The sequence below is a fragment of the Takifugu rubripes genome, unplaced genomic scaffold (genome assembly GCF_901000725.2).
Source record: "Takifugu rubripes unplaced genomic scaffold, fTakRub1.2, whole genome shotgun sequence".
Classification (NCBI taxonomy): domain Eukaryota; kingdom Metazoa; phylum Chordata; class Actinopteri; order Tetraodontiformes; family Tetraodontidae; genus Takifugu; species Takifugu rubripes.
The window spans coordinates 29,086-32,604 of NW_021821622.1; the positions used below are offsets into that span (position 1 = coordinate 29,086).

The 3,519-nt window shown below is 53.9% G+C and overlaps 1 long non-coding RNA gene across 1 annotated transcript; it reads left to right on the forward strand.

The window, feature by feature from the left end:
• Positions 1-1,530: 1,530 nt before the first annotated feature.
• On the forward strand, positions 1,531-2,628 carry LOC115248248 (uncharacterized). Its single transcript, XR_003887186.1, has 3 exons — positions 1,531-1,852; positions 1,989-2,121; positions 2,506-2,628. It is a non-coding gene; the product is annotated as an uncharacterized lncRNA (long non-coding RNA).
• Positions 2,629-3,519: the final 891 nt, after the last annotated feature.

A 3,519-nucleotide genomic window follows, 5' to 3' on the forward strand; every position in this document is an offset into this window, starting at 1 on the left:
CTGGTTTCATGGCCTCCTCAGAAGTTTCCAGTGTGAAAGCAACACCTGCTCCGGCCTCACCTGGGGAACTCCGGCGGGGGCGGAGCTTCAGCCGCTCATCGCCACCGTCAGGTTGAACATCAGTGAAACTCTCTTTCTTTGATGGCGTTGGCGTTAGCGTACCCCCCCTCCGACAGCAGCGCGACAACGTGCACAGAAAGGACGGCTCGTGCGCGTCACCGCGAGGCGTTCAAGGCCCAGGAGACGGCAGCTCCTGTCCCGGGTCCATTTCACAATAAAATCACAACAGTTTGGGAATTTCTAGCGACAGAAATAGTGAAAAAAGTGCCACAGTACCCACAATCCTCTCTGCTCGCTCCTCCTTTAGTCCCCATGAATCATGAAGAGCCGCCGCGGCGGCGGCGCCGCGTCCACGGAATGTTACGACGGCGGGTGTGATGGGAGTGAGAACTGGGTCAGCATGACTCAGCATTACGGGCCGACACGTTCACACGCCGCCCCCCCAGCCGCCCCCCCCCCGTTAAACACGTCTGTAGCCAACGTGTCCCGCGGCGTGCGGCGTGCTAACCGAGCCGCGGCAGGAATCCGCCTTGCTAACACACTTTTCCTCTTCCGGGCCTCTGAGGACCTCAGCCCCCCCTGGAACGGGGGGGTCAACGTGGGATCGTCCTCACGTTTTTGAACAGGCGGGGGGGTCACTGGAGGAGACGAGCGTCCACGCTTCCAGCGCAGGAAGTAGCGACGACGGCTTCGCCAAAACTGCCGCAGTGCTGAAGAGCAACGGCGCCAAACATGTCTGTAACCTGGGCGGGGGGGGCGACTGGACAGTTAATTACTTTTGGGGGGGTTGAATTAAAGGACACACCTGCAGGCAGTCTGTGTGTGTGTGTGTGTGTGTGTGTGTGTGTCTGAGTGTCTGTGTGTGTGAGTGTCTGTGTGTGTGTGTCTGTGAGAGTGTCTGTGTGTGTGAGTATGTGTGTGTGAGAGTGTGTGAGTGTCTGTGTGTGTGTGTCTGAGTGTCTGTGTGTGTGAGTGTCTGTGTTTGTGTGTGTCTGAGTGTCTGTGTGTGTGAGTGTCTGTGTGTGTGTGTGTCTGTGAGAGTGTCTGTGTGTGTGAGTATGTGTGTGTGAGAGTGTGTGAGTGTCTGTGTGTGTGTGTGTGTGTCTGGGTGTGTGTGTCTGTGTGTGTAGGTCTGTGAGTGTCTGTGTGTGTGAGTGTCTGTGTGTGTGTGTGTGTGTGAGTGTCTGTGTGTGTGTGTGTCTGTGAGAGTGTCTGTGTGTGTGAGTATGTGTGTGTGAGAGTGTGTGTAGGGGGTCTCTGTCAGGAGCATCTGTTGAGACACGGGGCAGATGGAGTGTGTGATCTCGGCGTGTTGGAAGTGTGTGTGTTAGAAGTGTGTGTGGAGGCACGAGCTCCTTTGCACCCCCCCCCCCACCTTCTGCTCTGATAAGATGGAAGCTGGGGGGGGGGGGGCTGACAGATGTGTCACTTTATACAACACAGGAGACAAAGAGGGGCAGGAGGGGAAAACAGAGTTAACTGGCAGACCGGACCAAGCTGACCTGTGACCCCAGCTATCAATGAGCCCGCTGGGGGGGGGGGGTTCTGCAGGGGGCAGCCTGATAAATCAGCCAATCAGAGAGTGAATCGGATGTTCTGGGGGAGTCGGGCGAACCTTTTAGGCCACGCCCCCTTTATCTGTTGTACGTTAGCGTGTTGCTACCAGAACTGGCCCCTGCTCAGGTTGTGATATTATGCTAATGTTGCTAAGAAGAAGGCTGAATTTAGCGTGTTAGCTGAGCAGACTGAGGGTTTCCTGCTGCCCTGAAGTGACCGAGAACCATCTCAGCAGGTAACTGTTACTTTAATTACACGACAAATCCCGTTTTCCTCATGTTGTGGGACTATAATCTTTGCCTCGGAGATAAAAGCTCATTCTGATTATTATTTCCTGGGCTCCTGTGGTTTTTTATTTGGCTTCATATTAGCTCTGCGCTCCTCCGTTGTCCAATCTCTTTGTCCATCATCGGTTGCTGCCGTAGCCGAATCTGCCTCCAGGGATGGATAAAGTTAATCTCATCTCATCCCGACTCATCTCATCCCACATTTGCGGATCCCCCGGTGGGTGCTGCACACCCGCGGCTAACAAGCTAGCGCTCTCTTGACGCTTATTAGCAGAGTTACAGGAGCTGTTTTGCATTTTGTTGTGCTGGTTCTGAGCGAGGAGACAGACAGTAAAGTGTCCTTAAACTCCCAGATTATCCTCTAGCCTCTGTGACCAGGTTTATGATAAATGAGCAAAAGGTTCTGTTCGGAGGAGATTAAACAGGCCGAGGTCCCCAAACTCGGACCTGTGCTAACAAACTGCGATGGATTCTAATGCTAATCCACGCGGGCGTTCGGCTTTATGATGCGGCCAGTCTGTAAATCTGAGGAGGAGCTGTCAGGTTGTGAGCTAACTCTGATGCTAAATGCTAACGGCGTTTGCTGATACCTCACCTGCAGATGTGACAGGAAGCCCCACCAGGACGGACTGGTCCATCCGGGAACCGCCCCTTCCTCTCCAGCCTCTCCAGAATTTATTTGAGTTGTGTAGCGTCATTGTTGGCTAAAATGATACAACATTTCATTAAATTTGGCCACATTTTTACCTCTACGAGACAATGAACACTCTGTTACTGTGTCCTGGCTTTGATTGGCTCTGCACCACTGAACTGTGTGTGTGTGTGTGTGTGTGTGTGTGTGTGGGTGTGGTGTGTGTGTGTGTGTGTGTGTGTGTCCTGAATCTCATGGGAAAATCCACACACAAAGTGAGTCAACGTTTACTGTGGGAGACACCACTGAGGGTGGTGGGGGGGGGCAGCCATGTGCCAGCTCTGTGTACGCTGTCAGGACCCATCACACACACACACACACACACACACACACACACACGCACACACACACACACGCACACACACACCCTGTACCATGTTTGGCCGGTCCTCAGGAGCCCCGAGCGGCTCAAACTTCATGTTCTGGGTGAACGTGGGGGAACTCTCCGGTCCAACAGAACCCGTCTGTCTGAACGCGCCAGAAAAGAACCAATCAGCACCGTCATGGCCGGGTGAGAATTACGAGTTCACAAATTAGCCTCTTAGCTGCAAAATGGAGCTTCTGTTATCTCCACTGAGTGAGTCGCACGCTCCATTTCAGAGGGGGGGGGGGCAAAAGGGAGACAGAGGGGGGAGAGATTAAACAGCCCATTAGACCGGATCGGCTCCTGTGAAGAGGGATCAGAACACAAACGGGCCCGTGGAGCCGCTGGCAGAGCTGCCGCAGGAAGTTAGCGTTGTTGTTGTTGTGATCATGTTTATCAGCCGAGACCCAGCAGGGCCGGAACCAGCGGCCCTGGATTTGGGTCACTTCCTGTTTGCATCAGTAGCCTTTATAGTGGGGCGTGAAAGGTCAAAGGTCACCCGAAACAGGTGCAACATAAATCTGAGCCCGACGGTGAACGGTGACTTTGCCGTCTCCGTG